The sequence below is a fragment of the Capricornis sumatraensis genome, chromosome 4 (genome assembly GCF_032405125.1).
Source record: "Capricornis sumatraensis isolate serow.1 chromosome 4, serow.2, whole genome shotgun sequence".
NCBI lineage: Eukaryota > Metazoa > Chordata > Mammalia > Artiodactyla > Bovidae > Capricornis > Capricornis sumatraensis.
Window position 1 is genome coordinate 107583919 of NC_091072.1, and position 16942 is coordinate 107600860.

The 16942-nt window shown below is 38.6% G+C and overlaps 1 protein-coding gene and 1 pseudogene across 5 annotated transcripts in view; one reads left to right on the forward strand and one right to left on the reverse strand.

Annotated features, from left to right (window-relative positions):
• ANKS1B (ankyrin repeat and sterile alpha motif domain containing 1B) overlaps positions 1-16942 on the reverse strand; it is a 1136988-nt gene that overhangs the window by 780882 nt on the left and 339164 nt on the right. The gene's annotated exons all lie outside the window — the stretch shown is intronic.
• On the forward strand, positions 11012-11566 carry LOC138077968 (large ribosomal subunit protein mL40 pseudogene; annotated as a pseudogene).

Genomic DNA, 16942 nt, shown 5'->3' on the forward strand with positions numbered 1-16942 from the left:
GCAAAATTCAGATTGAAATTGAAGAAAGCAGGGAAAACCATTAGACCATTCAGGTGTGACCTAAATCAAATCCTTTATGATTATATAGTGGAAGTGAGAAATAGATTTGAGGGACTAGATCTGATAGATAGAATACATGATGAACTATGGATGGAGATTTGCAATACTGTACAGGACACAGGGATCAAGACCATCCCCATGGAAAAGAAATGCAAAAAAGCAAAATAGCTGTCTGAGGAGGCCTTACAAGTAGCTGTGAAAAGAAGAGAAGCAAAAAGCAAAGGAGAAAAGGAAAGATATTAGCATCTGAATGTAGAGTTCCAAAGAATAGCAAGAAGAGATAAGAAAGCCTTCCTCAGCGATCAATGCAAAGAAATAGAGGAAAACAACAGACTGGGAAAGACTAGAGATCTCTTCAAGAAAATTAGAGATCCCAAGGGAACATTTCATGCAAAGATGGGCTCGATAAAGGACAGAAATGGTCTGGACCTAACAGAAGCAGAAGATATGAAGAAGAGGTGGCAAGAATACACAGAAGAACTGTACAAAAAAGATCTTCATGACCAAGATAATCATGATGGTGTGACCACTCATCTAGAGCCAGACATCCTGGAATGTGAAGTCAAGTGGGCATTAGAAAGCATCACTACGAACAAAGCTACTGGAGGTGATGGAATTCCAGTTGAGCTATTTCAAATCCTGAATGATGATGGTGTGAAAGTGCTGCATTCAATATGCCAGCACATTTGGAAAACTCAGCAGTGGCCACAGGACTGGAAAAGGTCCGTTTTCATTCCAATCCCAAAGAAAGGCAAAGCCAAAGAATGCTCAAACTATTGCACAATTGCACTCATCTCACATGCTAGTAAAGTAATGCTCAAAATTCTCTAAGCCAGGCTTCAGCAATACGTGAACCGTGAACTCCCTGATGTTCAAGCTGGTTTTAGAAAAGGCAGAGGAATGAGAGATCAAATTGCCAACATCCACTGGATCATGGAAAAAGCAAGAGAGTTCCAGAAAAACATCCATTTCTGCTTTATTGACTATGCCAAAGCTTTTGACTGTGTGGATCACAATCAACTGTGGAAAATTCTGAAAGAGATGGGAATAACAGACCACCTGACCTGCCTCTTGAGAAACCTATATGCAGGTCAGGAAGCAACAGTTAGAACTGGACATGGAACAACAGACTGGTCCAAATAGGAAAAGGAGTCCGTCAAGGCTGTATATTGTCACCCTGCTTATTTAACTTCTATGCAGAGTACATCATGAGAAATGCTGGACTGGAGGAAGCACAAGCTGGAGTCAAGATTACTGGGAGAAATATCAATAACCTCAAATATGCAGATGACACCACCCTTATGGCAGAAAGTGAAGAGGAACTAAAAAGCCTCTTGATGAAAGTGAAAGAGGAGAATGAAAAAGTTGGCTTAAAGCTCAACATTCAGAAAACTAAGATCATGGCAGCCGGTCCCATCAGTTCATGGGAAACAGATGGGGAAACAGTGGAAACAGTGGCAGACTTTATTTTGGGGGGCTCCAAAATCACTGCAGATGGTGACTGCAGCCATGAAATTAAAAGACGCTTAGTCCTTGGAAGGAAAGTTATGACCAACCTAGATAGCATATTCAAAAGCAGAGACATTACTTTGCCAACTAAGGTCCGTCTAGTCAAGGCTATGGTTTTTCCTGTGGTCATGTATGGATGTGAGAGTTGGACTGTGAAGAAAGCTGAGCACTGAAGAATTGATGCGTTTGAACTGTGGTGTTGGAGAAGACTCTTGTGAGTCCCTTGGACTGCAAGTAAATCCAACCAGTCCATTCTGAAAGAGATCAGCCCTGGGATTTCTTTGGAGGGAATGATGCTAAAGCTGAAACTCCAGTACTTTGGCCACCTCATGCGAAGAGTTGACTCAGTGGAAAAGACTCTGATGCTGGGAGAAACTGGGAGAAGGGGATGACAGAGGATGAGATGGCTGGTTGGCATCACTGACTCGATGCACGTGAGTCTGAGTGAATTCCGGGAGATGGTGATGGACAGGGAGGCCTGGCGTGCTGCAATTCATGGGGTCGCAAAGAGTTGGACACGACTGAGTGACTGAACTGAACTGATAGATGTGTATGGAGCTTTACTAAGACAAATAATTATGTGTCAATAATTAAACATATATGTCACTTTTTTAATTTTACAGTGTATTTTGAATGTGTTATATCATTTAAATCAGAAAATAAGCATATCCTCTCCATTGATTTTATAATCTGTTTTATGGATAAAGAGATTGACCAGGTCAAACTTTTTTAAAAACTCACATCAAAAGAAATAAGCAATATTAATAGAATTTTATCTATTAAGAAATTGAATTAATTATTAGTAATCTTCCAAAAAAGAAGGCACTAGGCCCAGATGTGTTCATTGATAAATTCCACCAAACACTTAAGGAAAAACTTGTACCAATTTTCAACAATCTCTTTCATAAGACAGAAGCAGAAGGGAATATGTCATGTTCAATGAGGCCAACATTGCCAATAAATCAAAAACAAACAAACATATTGCAAAAAAGAAAATAAAGACCTGAAGGCTTCATGAACATAGATGCAAAAAATCCACAACAAAATATTTGAAAATCAAATGCAACAATGTGAAAAAGAACTATAAACTACAACCAAGCAGGATTTATTCCAGGTATGCAACACTTGTTCAACTTTAAAAAATCAATTAATATAATCTGTCACACTAACAGATGAAAGAAGAAAATCCACATGATCATACCAATAGATCTTGTAGGAAAGTATTTAACAAAATTTACAACCACTCATGATGAAAGTTCTCAGGAAACTAAGAATAGAGAGAAATTTCCTTAAATTGATAAAAAAGAAAAGAAAAAAACTACAAGAAACCTACAGCTAAAGCATTTAATGGTGAAAAACTCAAAGCTTTCCTAATTAAGATAAGGAATAAGACAAGGATAACCCTCATACTCCACTTTTCATTGTATTGGAATACTTCCTAATATCATTAGATAAGGGAAGAAGGCATCCCTTATGGCTCAGCTGGCAAAAAATATGCCTGCAATGTAGGAGAACTGGGTTCTATCCCTGAGTTGGAAAGATCCCCTGAGAAGGGAAAGGCTATCCACTCCAGTATGGCCTGGAGAATTCCATGGACCCCATAGTCCATGGGGTCACAAAGAGTCGGACACAACTGAGCAACTTTCACTTTCACTTTTAAAGAAAAGAAAATGAAAAGCATATAGATTTGGAAGGAAGGATTAAAATTGTCTTTATTTGCAGATAATATGACTGCCTATGTAAAAAGTCCAAAAGTATTGACTAAAAACTTTTGGAACTAAGTGGTTATAGTAAGGTTGCAAGATACAAAGTTAATTTAAAAAAAATTAATTTCTTTCCTAACACACTAGCAATGAACAGTGGAGTTTGAAATTAAAAATACAATGTGTGTGTGCTCAGTTGCTCAGTCGTGTCTGACTCTATGCAACTTCACAGACCATAGCCCCCCAGGCTTCTCTGTACATGGGATTTTCCAAGCAAAAATACTTGAGTGGATTGCCATTTTCTTCTCCAGGGAATCTTCTTGACCCAGGGATAGAAGAAAAGAAAATCCCCCTTTGTTATATTTAACATATACTTTACATATATGAGTAAATTCCAGGAGATAGTGAAGGACAGGGAACCCTGGCATGCTGCAGTGTGTCTCCTAAGTCTCCTGCATTGGCAGGCAAATTCTTTACCTCTGAGCCACCTGGGAATCCCATAAAAACACCACTTACATTAGCAATCAAGAATTATTACAAAGCTACAATAATCAAGACAGGATGGTACTGGTGAAAGGACAAAGAGATCAGTGGAACATAACAGAGAACCAGAAATAGGACCACTTAAATACAGTTGACTGAGTCTTGACAAAGAAGCAAATGCAATAAATGGATCAAAGATAATCTCTTCAACAAATGGTGCTGCAACAACCAAGCATCAACACGCAACAGCAAAAAATCTGGACACAAACTTTACAATGTTCACAGAAATTAACTCAAAGCAGATCATAGACTTAAACATAGATACAAAAGGCAAAACTATAAAACTCCTGGAAGATAACATAGGAGAGAATCTAGATGGACCCTTAAGAAACAACACCAAAAACACAATCCATGAAAGAAAGACTTGATGAGATGACTTTATTAAAATTAAAAATGAGATACCACTACACACCTACTGCTGCTGCTGCTATCACTTCAGCCGTGTCCAACTCTGTGCAACCCCATAGACGGTAGCCCACCAGGCTCCCTGGGATTCTCCAGGCAAGAACACTGGAATGGGTTACCATTTCCTTCTCCAATGAAGGAAAGTGAAAAGTGAAAGTGAAGTCGCTCAGTCGTGTCCAACTCTTAGCGACCCCATGGACTGCAGCCTACCAGGCTCCTCTGTCCATGGGATTTTCCAGGCAAGAATGCCAAAAATCCAGAAGACTGATGGCACCAAATGCTGGGGAGATTGTGTAACAACAGGTACTCTCGTTCACTGCTGGTAGGAATGCCAAATGGTACAGATACTTTGAAAGACAGTTTAATGGTTTCTCATAAAATTAAATATATTCTTGCCACATGATCCAGCAATCGTGCTCCTTGGTAGTTACCTAGGGAGTTGAAAACTTATATCCACACAAAAACAAACTGCTATATCCATAAAAAGCAACACTACTTAGCAATGAAAAGAACAAATAACTGACAAATAGATGAATTTCAATTTTACTACATGTGCTGTCAAAGTCAGCATGTAGATGAATTTCAAAAAATATTATTCTGAGTGAATAAAGCCAAGGCACAAAGAATGCATACTACTTGAGTGTATTACTATGCAACAGTTATGTCAGAAAATGCATAACTATACAGGAAGCAAACAGATCAAGGAATGCTTGCGGCCTGGGTGTGGAGGGGACTGATTGTAAATGTACATAAGGGAACTTAAGACAACAGAAATCTATATCTTGATTGTTATGGCAATTTCAACATAGTCTACACCTGTCAAACTCAACAAATTGTGTAACTACAATTGATGACATTTATTATAAATAAATTTCATGCCAATACAAGAACAAGAAATGAAAGTTTAATACTTATTTTTTAAAAAGTGACAATGACTGTATTTCATAAACTATTTCACTCTGTATATTCCTGAAACATTTATCCCCCTTTGTTATATTTAACATACACTTTACATGTATGAGCAAATTGGAGGAGATAATGAAGGACAGGGAACCCTGGCATGCCACAGTCCATGAGATCTCAAAGAATTGGACACGACTTGGAGACTGATCAACAACAATACTTTGCATAAGGCTTTGCAGAGATGCATCTGGTTCCAGAAATGACAAGTGTTTATTGTACCACTATCAAAACTAGTGCTTTGTCAGGAACCAAGTGCTCTGAGACTTAAAGATGGAGCAAGAGACACAGCACATATACATATACTCCTAGAAAATTATACCATTAATTTTTGTTACATATGCACTACATTACTCTGGCAACACCAAAGTTAATCACTGCATCCAAAATGTGAGAGGTTTTTGTTGTTTTTTTTTCTGCCCCCCATGGTAAGAAATAAACAAAGCAACTGATTCTTATTAAGTATCTGAGTTAAGTTATGAAACACATAAAGAAACATAACAAATATAAATGGAAATGTATAAACTGCCATTTCTTTCCCTCAAAGAAGATCTTGAGAACAGAATGGGAAAGGAAAATTACTATAATTAATAATAAACATTTAAGATTCTCAGTAGGCTAGGTGCTATAGTGGCTATAAGTTAAGGAATGGTACTAATCTGCAGGGCTTCCCTGGTGGCTCAGTAGTAATGAACCTGCCTCCTAACCCAGGAGATGCGATTTCGATCCCTGGGTCAGGAAGATCCCCTGAAGAAGGAAATGATAACCCACTCCAGTAATTTGCCTGGGAAATCCCATGGACAGAGGAGCCTTGCAGGCAATAACACATGGGCTCACAAAAGAGTTGGACACAACTTAGCAACTAAACAATAACAACAATTAATTTGAAGCATATTATAACTAGCTTCTTTAGATTTCCAATAAGTTATCAGTATTATTTTATGATCAGTCCTATTTCTTCTCCATTCAAATTACTCCATTAATGAATGACTTTTTAGAATAAATGACTGTGAAGTAAACTGAAAAATCATGTAAGTTATAGGTAAGCAACAAATAAATTCAGGGTCCCCTCCCCCAGTTAACGCCAAGTTGTTTCTTCAGGATATGCAGCATTGTATAAAACTCCCAGGCAGGTTAGATCATGAATCAACAAGTATTTATGAAATTCCTATACTCTACAATACTATATTCCATGTGGTAGGACAGACAACAAAAATATTGTGGGATCCTAAGGATTTTAACTTTAGTTTTCTTTAGTTGAGTAAGCAAAATACATAGATTCCAGTATACATCACTAACAACCATTTCTTCTGGACACCATTGGCACACACCTGCTCCCTTATATGTACATTCCTATTCAAAATTTACCTGCCAATGTCTGCATTGACCTCTTGAGACCCACTTCTCTGAAAAAAAATAAAATGAAGTGTATCTTTTTGCTCTTAAAAAACCCAGTCTCTGTTTTCCTTTTTCACAAGTGTTCATTTTAGAAAATATGCACCTGCTAAAAGTAGCAATGTAGAAAGTAAAAAGGGAGGCAGAAAAGGAGGAAACACAGAAAGACTAGAGGGAGGATTTAGGCATTCAACAATTTATCCAAAGAAGGGGATCAGCACTCTAATTGTATAATGTCATGAGCATAAGCACGTGAAAATTGGGTTAATGACACAAAGCCCTTTGAAATATGGCAAAGCATTCCCAAATTTGAATTCTTTTTTTTTTTAATTTTAATTTTTACTTTATTTTGCTTTACGATACTGTATTGGTTTTGCCATACATTGACATGAATCAGCCACGGATGTACATGAGTTCCCAATCCTAAACCCCTCTCCCACCTCATCTCTCTGGATCATTCTGTGCACCAGCCCCAAGCATCCTGTATCCTGTATCAAACATAGACTGGCGATTCATTTCTTACCTGATAGTATACATGTTTCAATGCCATTCTCCCAAATCATCCCACCCTCACCCTCTCCCACAGAGTCTAAAAGTCCGTTACACACATCTGTGTCTCTTTTGCTGTCTCGCATAAAGGGTTATCATTACCATCTTTCTAAATTCCATATATATGTGTCAGTATACTGTATTGGTGTTTTTCTTTCTGGCTTACTTCACTCTGTATAATAGGCTCCAGTTTCATTCACCTCATTAGAACTGATTCAAATGGATTCTTTTTAATGGCTGAGTAATACTCCATTGTGTATATGTACCACGGCTTTCTTATCCATTCATCTGTTGATGGACATCTAGGTTGTTTCCATGTCCTGGCTGTTATAAACAGTGCTGCGATGAACATTGGGGTACACGTGTTTCTTTCAATTCTGGCTTTCTCGGTGTGTATGCCCAGCAGTGGGATTGCTGGGTCATAAGTCAGTTCTATTTGCAATTTTTTAAGGAATCTTCACACTGTTCTCCATAGTGGCTGTACTAGTTTGCATTCCCACCAACAGTGTAAAAGGGTTCCCTTTTCTCCACACCCTCTCCAGCATTTATTGCTTGTAGACTTTTGGATCGCTGCCATTCTGACTGGCGTGAAATGGTACCTCATTGTGGTTTTGATTTGCATTTCTAATGAGTGATGTTGAGCATCTTTTCATGTGTTTGTTAGCCATCTGTATGTCTTCTCTGGAGAAATGTCTATTTAGTTCTTTGGCCCATTTTTTGATTGGGTCATTTATTTTTCTCAACTTGAGCTGCATAAGTTGCTTATATATTTTTGAGATTAGTTGTTTGTCAGTTGCTTGATTTGCTATTATTTTCTCCCATTCTGAAGGCTGTCTTTTCACCTTGCTTATAGTTTCCTTTGTTGTGCAGAAGCTTTTAATTTTAATTAGATCCCATTTGTTTATTTTTGCTTTTATTTCCAGTATTCTGGGAGGTGGATCATAGAGGATCCTGCTGTGATTTATGTCGGAGAGTGTTTTGCCTATGTTCTCCTCTAGGAGTTTTATAGTTTCTGGTCTTACGTTTAGATCTTTAATTCATTTTGAGTTTATTTTTTTGTATGGTGTTAGAAAGAATCCACTGTATTAAAATGTATTATACATATCCTTTTTGTTACCAAAAGGATTTTGATTGTACTCTAAGTTGTCATTGATGAGAATAATTAGAAAAACTGGGAGTGAGGAACAGCAATAAAAAGGAGATAAAACAAATGGCAGAGTAGGTAAAGAAGTTATTCCATCAGATCCTACTCCCTTTTGTATTATGAGGAGACAGATTGCTGGCACATATATAAAGTATGCTTCCAGTATACTGTAAGATCATTTCACTAGGATCACATTGACAATGAGGCGGTAGAAATCAACAACCACAAGTTATAACATTGGAATCTGACATGGGATCGTATACTGAAAAAGACCTCTCAGTATGACTATTACCTTTGAAAAACCAAATAAATAAACAGCCATGACACTGAAACTAAGGGAAATAGAAAGTATAAGAAGTGTCTAATGATCAACTGATTATAATGCTCACTATTGCTTATTAAAATGTATACCATTCATCTCTAACCTTCTATATAGTGTTCAGTCTCTATTTTTTATTTTAGTGAATCAGGCTGATGTATTTAACATCCTTTTAAAATTTGTGACCTCAAGGATTTCCTTGGTGGTTCAGCTTGCCAATGCATGAACCCTAGGTTTGATCCCTAGGCCAGAAATATCTCCTGGAGGAGGAGATGGTAACCCACTCCAGTATTCTTGCCTAGAGAATCCCATGGACAGAGGAGCCTGGTGGGCTAGAGTCAAAGGGGTTCACAAAAGAGTTGGACGTGAATTAGCAACTAAACAACAACAAAGAGAAAATGAGTGCTAAATTAGTGCAATGGCCATGAAAACAGCCGATCGCAGAAAATGCTAAGTATTCTAGCTTCGAAAGGGTAGATGATGATGCTTCAAGGCAATTTAGGGGAAAAAAGTAGCATATTTGGATATGTTGCAACATGAGGCACTTCTGATGTATCCAGACCAAGATGCTGATACAATAAGTAGTTTTAAATGGGATCTATAGCTCAGGAGGGCTTCCCTGGTGGCTCAGATGGTAAAAAAAAAGAAAAATCTGCCTGCAATGTGGGAGACCTGGGCTCGATCCCTGGAGGAAATGGCAACCCACTCCAATATTCTTGCCTGGAGAATTCCACGGACAGAGGAGCCTGGCGGACTACAGTCCATGGGGTTGCAAAGAGTCAGACACAACTGTGTGACTGAGCACATTGTAGCTCAGGAGAAATATCTAGGTTAAAAATACTTGAATGTATGGGATAGAATTGTGGTGAATATCAACATTCAGGGACTAAAAGGATAAAGAGAAGTCAACTAGTCACGCAGTAAAGGAAAGAATGAAAAGATTAGTGTTGTAGACCCCAAAGGAGGAGAGGGAATGATGGGAACCGAATGTATCTCCAGCACAGGGGGCTGCCTGGGACCTGGGACGCTTGCTGCAGTGCTGCAGTGCTTGCACTTGGACACAACCCTCCCTGAGCAACAAAATATGAACTACATGGGGCTAAAATTAACTGCAGGCATGAGCAGTCAGGACAAATTCTGGACAAAAGGTACAAGGAAGCCGAAATACCACTTGTCACTTCAAAATAGCCTGCAGCAAAAATAGGGTACTGCACATGCCCCCTGCACATAAGGGGTGGGCAAACCACCTCAGCCACCCCTCCAGCCTGACGCCTGGAACCAACTCATGCCCCAGCTCAGGAACACACCAGCAAGGGAAACTGTTGTTTGTTCTTGCTCCCCACTGTTGTTGAAAGGGACCCCCAGTAAAGCCTTACCTGAATTTCTTGTCTTAGCTCTGATCAACTTCTATTGATTAAGGAGGCCAAGAATAGTGGTCTGTAACACAGGTATACAAGGTACACTGGATCAGATATTATAATATATTGCCTAACAATTTTATTGTGAAGAAAATCTTGAAATATGAAGGATAAATATAATGAAACAATGCAAATTTAATATAAAAGAACAAGTATCTGAAGTTTAAGCTCTGGAAAAAGGAAAAAAAAACAGAAGGCTACTATCGAGTCTTTGAGATAAATTACAGTGCACATAATATGCTTTGAGCTAAACACTCCTGGAATTAATAAACTGCCTAGTTATTCGATATAAATCCACATGATTTATACCAAAAATTCATTTACATTCTACAGAGGAAAAATAACTATTTTCTCCCTTCCTTCTAAAAAGATTTCTGAACTCTGGGAGAAAGTTTATGATGATTAATAGAGCGCTCCCAGAAATTTGTGTTAAGAGAAAAAAATTTAATCTTTTATATATATAAAGTTAATACTTGAAGCCAACTCTCAGTAAAAATTATATTTTGAGGGGTTTTTTTTCCCCAGAGAAATTAAAAGCTATATTGGATTTTCTAGAACTTTCCTACAGGGAAGCCTATCACACTGTAATTAAACGGCTGCCAGGAGGTAAGCATGCCCTGCTTACTACCTGCAGGTAGTGTATGACCCGCTTCCAGGTGCTCTTCATGCTCAGCTCACCTCGAGTTCAGAGCCATGATAAACCTTCTTAAATGCCACATCTAATAATAATGTAACAGAGACAATATTTTGGAAATATTAAACTAAGGGATGTTTCATCCTCCCTAAATTACAATGCCTTCCATTTCCCTGCCTTATCTTATCACTGTCTATCAGATAAGATTAGGGAAATCTCAGGTCAGTGAAATGTATTCCTCATTTTCCCTAGTACAAACGAGAACCATACAGACTCTCCTTAAAGAAATGCTTTGTCAGAATCTCTGTGTGGGCCCTGAATGCAAATGAATGCATGCCTGGAAGCAACCTAAAGGCCATGGATGCTTTGGGAATTTGGCAGACATAGACTAGAGACACTTATCAGAAAGCTTCATTGTTGATCGTCTCAGAACTTGTTCCCATGAGAGCAGAACCTCTGTGAAATAAGTAGTTAAATCTTTAAAAAGACCAAGCAGCAAAAGACCATTTGAAAAAGAAGAAAGCCTAGCCAGGAGCTAATTCCCTTTGAGGATTTTATTATCCCTGTGAGCTCTTGGATAAAGTGAAATAGCAGTCTCAGGGGGAGCTGCTCTTTGAAGAAACGAGATGAGAGCTCAGCTTCTGAAGAAGTGGTCCCTGTATAAGCAGGGAGAGCACGAGACAGAGAGGGAGGTCATCGGGCCCATGCTTGAGGCCCAGCAGGAAGCACCGCAGGAGCTACAACTTGCATCCCAGGGAACTTCATGTGGATGCCATCAAACGTGACCCCAGTCTGTTCCCTTTTGAGAGGGAAAGGCCAGATCACATGCCTCCAGAAGGCCAGTACCACATCATCATCAAGGTGTACACACCAGTGGAATTCAAGAGAGAGCTACAGGAAGCTGTCCTCAGAACACACTGCTCTTGAGAATCAGAATGACCTGGGTTCAAGGCTGCTTTACAAAATCATCAGTTCAGCTCAGTCACTCAGTCGTGTCTGACTCTTTGCGACCCCATGGACAGCACCACGCCAGGCCTCTCTGTCCATCAACAACTACTGGAGCTTGCTCAGACTCATGTCCATTGAGTTGGTGATGCCATCCAACCCTCTCATCCTCTGTTATCCCCTTCCTCCTGCCTTCAATCTTCCCAGCACCAGGGTCTTTTCCAATAAGTCGATTCTTCACATCAGAGGACCAAAGTATTGGAGCTTGCTGTTAATAAATAGAAGCTATGGAAGGAAGAAAGGAAAGAAGGAAGGAAGCGGGGGGAGGGAGGGAGGAAAGGAGGAGGAGGAGGAAGGCAATGTCCAAAACTCAGCACCCATGTAGTGAGTTAAAAATGGTTCAGAGAGGGATTTGAGTAGAGAGGACTTGAAATAGCCTCCCACAAATATCCCAGTTGTATTAGTATGAGACAGAACCAGAAAAATTTCCAGTACCCCTAAGCCCTTGAAAGGTGAGTGAAACACAGCTGAAATTTAAGTCAGTAAACTTAAGTGCTTAAAGTCACCAAGTTACTACTTTGAGTTAAGATATGTTTGCCTCCAGAGACAGTTTTATCCCTCTCAAAATCCTACAGGGGCTTCTAAACATCTATTTTGAAATTTTGAAATTCTCTTATCTGGCATTCACCTGTCTCAAGATTCCCAAACCTATCCTTCTTCACTCCAAAATATATTAATAACACATGCATTTCTTATTGATACAATTAACTGTTGATATGAAGCAGGGCAAAGGCTAACAGAGTTTTGTCAAGAGAACACGCTGGTCTTAGCAAACACTCTCTTCCAAAAACACAAGAAAAGACTCTACACATGGACATCACCAGATGGTCAGCACCAAAATCACATTGATTATATTCTTTGCAGCCAAATGGAGAAGCTCTATACAGTTAGCAAAAACAAGACCTGGAGCTGACTATGGCTCAGATCATGAGCTCCTGACTGGAAAATTCAGGCTTAAATTGAAGAAAGCAGGGAAAACCTCTAGACCATTCAAGTATGACCTAAATTAAACCCCTTATGAATATATAGGAGGTGACAAATAGATTCAAGGTATTAGATCTGGTAGACAGAATGCCTGAAGAATTATGCACAGAGTTTTGTAACATTGTAACACAGGAGGCAGTGACCAAAACCATCCTAAAGAGAAAGAAATGCAATAAGGCAAAGTGGTTGTCTGAGGAGGACTTACAAATAGTTGAGAAAAGTCAAGAGAAGCAAAAGGCAAAGGAGAAAGGTAAAGATATACTCAACTGAATGCAGAGTTCCAGAGAATCGCAAGAAGAGATAAGAAAGCCTAAACTGAACAATGCAAAGAAATAGAGGAAAACAATAGAATGGGAAAGACTAGGGATGTCTTCAAAAATATTGGAGATAAAAAGGAAACATTTCATGCAAAGATGGACGCAATAAAGGACAGAAATGGCAAGGACCTAATAGAAGCAGAAGAGGTTAAGAAAAGGTGACAAGAATACAATGAAGAAGAACTATACGAAAAAAGGTCTTAATGACCCAGGATAACCATGATGGTGTGGTCACTTACCTAGAGCCACCTTCATATCCAGGAGTGTGAGGTCAAGTAGGCTTTAGGAAGCATTACCACAAACAAAGCTAGTGGAATAGACAGAATTCCAGCTGAGCTATTTAAAATCCTAAAACATGATAACCGTTAAAGTGCTGCACTCAATATGTGAGCAAATTTGGAAAACTTAGTAGTGGTCACAGGACTGGAAAAAGTGAGTTTTCATTTCAATCCCAAACAAGGACAATGCCAAAGACTGTTCAAACTACCAGATAATTGCACTCATTTCACATGCTAGCAAAGTAATGGTCAAAATCCTTCAAGCTAGGCTTCAGCAGTATATGAATCAAGGACTTCCAGATGTACAAGCTGGATTTAGAAAATGGCAGAGGAACCAGGAATCAATTTGCAACATCTGTTGGATCACAGAAAAGGCATGAAAATTCAAGAAAAATTTCCACTTCATTGACTAGACTAAAGCCTTAGACTGTGTGGATTACAACAAACTGTGGAAAATTCTTAGAGATAGGAATACCAGACCATCTTACCTGTCTCTGAGAAACATGTGTGCAAGTCAAGAAACAACCATCAGAATTGGGCACGGAATGAAGGACTGATTCCAAACTGGGAAAGGATTATGTCAAGGTTGTATATTGTCACCCTGCTTATTTAACTTCTATGCAGAGTACATCATGCAAAATGCCAGGCTGGATGACTCACAAGCTAGAATCAAGATTCCTGGGAGAAATATCAACCTCAGATAATGCAGATGACACCTCTGTAATGGCAGAAAGTGAAGAGGAACCAAAGAGCTTCTTGATGAGGGTGAAAGAAAAGAATGAAAAAGCTGGCTTGATATTCAACATTCAGAAAACTAAGATTATTCCATGGCAAATAGAAGAGGAAAAAGTGGAAGCAGTGACAGATTTTGTTTTCTTGGGCTCCAAAATCACTGAGGACAGTGACTGCAGCCATGAAATTAAATGACACTTGCTCCTTGGAAGAAAAGCTCTGACAACAAACCTAGACAGTGTATTAAAAAGCAAACATCATTTTGCTGACAAAAGTCCATATTGTCAAAGCTATGGTTTTTCCAGTGGCCATGTATGAATGTGAGAGTTGTACCATAAAGAAGGCTGAGTGCCAAAGAATTGATGCTTTTGAATTATGGTGCTGGAGAAGACTCTTGAGAGTCCCTTGGACTGCAAGGAGATCAAACTAGTCAGTCCTAGAGGTCACATCTATTGCTAGTTTCAAAATCTAATGAAAATCCAATAAAAATTAATTTTAAAAAATAAGGAAAAATCTTAAAATAATATTTTGAATAGTAAAAGATAATTTTAATAAAATGGTTTATCTCAAGAGATAGGAGAAGTTGAAATGCTGCTGGAAAGTGTTGTGGAGGAAGGAAGAAATTAAAACAATCCAAGCCTATATTACATAGTATCTTCATTAAAATGTCATTGAGTTAAAAAAAACTAATGAAATTATGTAACTTTTCCCTTAATAAACTATAATTTACCTTTCTGTAATACAATTTGGCAATATATATAAAAGTCAATATATATATCAACAGAGGTTTGTATAGTCAAATTATGGTTTTTCCAGTAGTCATGTATGAATTGTGAGAGTTGGATCATAAAGAAAGCTGAGAGCCAAAGAATTGATGCTTTGAACTATGGTATTGGAGAAGACTCTGCAGAGTCCCTTGGACTGCAAGGAGATCCAACCAGTCAATCCTAAAAGAAATCAGTCCTGAATATTCAAGACTGATGCTGAAGCTCCAATACTTTGGTCACCCGATGTGAAGAGCTGATTCATTGGAAAAGGCCCTGATGCTGGGAAAGATTGAAGGTGGGAGGAAAAGGGGATGACAGAGTATGAGATGGTTGGATGGTATCACTGACTCGATAGACATGAGTCTGAGTAAGGTCTGGTAGTTGGTGATGGACTGGTAAGCCTGGCATACTGCAGTCCAGGGGGTCACAAAGAGTTGGACGTGACTGAGTGTCTGAACTGAACTATAAAAGTCTTAAAAAGATACTTACCTCTGTTCAGTGATTCAATTTTTCCAAGGAAATAAAATCAAAGATAGAGGATTTATGCATAAATGTGTTCATCAGAACATAATTACTAACAGTAAACTACTGTCAACAATCTAAATGACTGTGTAGAGTCAGGAAAAAAGTGAAAATAATCTCAATAGAGGATGATTTTTTAAAAAATCACTCTAGTATATTCTTACAATTAAATATTATGCAAAGAAAAGGCAGAGGAATCAAATTGCCAATATATGTTGGATCATAGAGAAAGCAAGAGAATTCCAGAAAAACATCTACTTCTACTTCACTGACTATGCTATAACCATTGACTATGTGGGTCACAATAAACTGTGGAAAATTCTTAAAGCAGTGGGAATACTAGACCACCTTACCCATCTCCTGAGAAACAGGTCAAGAAGCAACAGCCAGAATCAGACACGGAAGAGACTGGTTCAAAATTGGTAAAGGAGTACATCAAGGCTGTATATTGTCACCCTGCTTATTTAACTTCTATGTAGAATACATCATGTGAAATGCCAGACTAAAATATTTGATTACATTAAAATGTTTATTCACATAAGAGTATGTTCAAGACATAATATTAAGTGGAAAAAGTATACTATGTATTCATCAAAAGATTCTAATTTTGAGTATATATAAAAACTGTATGTTTGTGATTGGGATGAACCATGCAGAATTAGAAGGCCTGTACCTGCCCAGCTTCAAGACGGAAGAAAAGAGCTGAGAGTCAGCAACAGAAACATAATAGTTTAATGGATAGGGGAATCTTGCATGTCTGAAGCAAGGTCCTGGAGAAACACCTCACTGTATATGGCAGAGGGCAGACAGGACATGGCAGCAGTCTTTGCTCATAGAGACAGGGGTAGGTTGCTAGTTGTAGAGGAGTTGACTTAAGGTTGGCTCATGGGTTATTAGGGAAACCAGCAGAGCAGCATGCCCCTCACCATCCCTTTAAGCACAGTGGAGAGTTCTTATCTAAAGCTAGATCATTCCTTTGGGCCTGGGGCAAGTATGTGGGACGGTCAGTCATGTGAGTAGGGTATACTTGAGGCAGGGACTGGCTGAGCAGGGGATGTACAGAAAACAAGAGAACAGTCATCTTGGGTAGCCTGATCATAATATTTATGTACATGAAATATCTTGAGAAAGCACACAAAAGATTAGCTTATTTGTTCATTCCTTCAGTGTCCATTCATTTAAAACACATGTACATTTATTTACTAAATTCTCTAAACCAAACAGTCATTGTTCTCACCCCATGGGGTTGGTAGTCTAGTGAGGAATATACATTTACATGTAACGACGGCAAAATTATATGTGTACATTTATTTTTGTTTGTTTCTTAGCTGTCTCCATTAAAAGTGCCAACTCCGTTATCATAGAGATCCTGTTTATCATGTTTATCACTGTATTGCCAGCATACAACAGAGTCCAGGATCATTAATATTTCAAGAATGCAGAGGAAACCCAGAGATTAAACAGGAGCATATTAGCAGAGGACCTCAGGTAGGAGGTTTGAAAGCTTCTTTGAGGACAAGTGCCATTGAAAATAAGGTTCTGAAGGATGAGCAAGAAACAGGCAGATGAAGAGGATTGGGAAGAATGTTCCAACAGCTACAGGGAAAAGAAAAAATGTTAGCTGAATTCACTGAAGCAATGTTTATTTCATGGTGTTTATAGGCAATTTCTTTTTCAAATTTTCTTCAGTGAACATGT